This window comes from Nestor notabilis, unplaced genomic scaffold (assembly GCF_000696875.1).
Source record: "Nestor notabilis isolate BGI_N333 unplaced genomic scaffold, ASM69687v1 scaffold20739, whole genome shotgun sequence".
Lineage (NCBI taxonomy): Eukaryota > Metazoa > Chordata > Aves > Psittaciformes > Psittacidae > Nestor > Nestor notabilis.
The window spans coordinates 1,980-3,313 of record NW_009944425.1 but is presented as its reverse complement, the minus strand read 5'-3'; positions in this window follow the sequence as shown (position 1 = coordinate 3,313).

Here is a 1,334-nt window from a genome sequence, read left to right as displayed (position 1 = left end):
CAGCCTGGCTCCAGAGCAGAGCTGCTCCAGCCCTCGCAGCAGCTCCGGGGCCTCCTCTGGCCTCGCTCCAACAGCTCCATGTCCCTCTTACATCTGCGTATCTCTGTAAAACATGTATGTGTATAAATACACGTATATACACACATACAAACTTACATGTATAAATCATATATATGCATAGAGCTGAGTATTCGATGTTAAGTGTGGGCAACCCTCTTTGCATGGCGTCAGCGCCCCGGCAGTGTGCGCCCCTCTCTGTGTGCTGGGTGTCCCCAGTGGGTGCAGCCCCATCGCGGAGCACGGGCAGTCGCTTTACACGTGCCTGGGCACAGTGTCAGTGCCAGCAGCTTCCCCTGTCCCCAGGCAGCTCTTCCTCCCTGCTCCTGCCGCAAATGACAGCAGCTTCTTTGTGGGAAAAGAAGTTGTGATGGAGATACCCAAAATAATAGCCAAGGGCAGCGGGTGCCGGAGCGTGGGGCAGCTCTGCTGCAAGGTGCTGAGCACAGATTAGCGCGGGCACAGCTGAGGGCAAGGAGGTGGGGAGAGATAAGGGCACTCTCCCGGCGGGCTGCTAAACACAGCCAGGCTGGTGGCTCCCGGCCCCGCGGTGCTCCGGCATCTCCCGTGGCCGTGGGAGAAGGGAGCCAGCGGTGCTGCCTGCCACGAAAGCACAGCTCAGGCTGCGGGAAAGCGGGATCCTGCCCCTCACGGGGATGGTGCTGGATTCACAGGGATGGCAGAGATTAGGGAGGATGATGCTATCCCAGGGAAGCAGGAGCGTTTCCCATAGCGGGATGGCGGGTGCAGCAGGGAGGGAAGGGTTCAGAACTGCACGGATCAGCCATGGCGGGGCTGTCTGGGATGGGAATGTTCACCAGGGAATGCTTGACAGCACGGAGCAGCTGTAACGCTTTTCCTGCCTGGCTCTCCGGGAGCCCTGGGCTGCTGAGCGTGTGGTGGGAGCTGACACCCGGCTCCATATGGACCTGGGTGTCTCCCTGCTGCCCCTGGCATCGCACTGGCTGTTCCCATATCCTTCCCTACTTCCTTACACATGGCTGCTGCAGCAGCACCTCGAAGTTTGGTGCTAAAACCATGAAAGCAGGGAGCGGAGCAGTGTTCTGCTTAGGAGGCTCCTTCCCTCTGACAGCTCCTTGCCGCTTCCCTGTGGATTGCCGTAGCGCCTTTCTGCGCTCATCCAGCCGAGCTGGCTGCTGATTTCCCGCATCCTATTTTCCTCTTCTGAAAAGTGGAGCGATCCTTCAGATGTGCTAATTACAGGAAGGCGACGGCGCTCTCCGCACCCGCAGCAGCAGAGGACGGCGGCGCCCGCC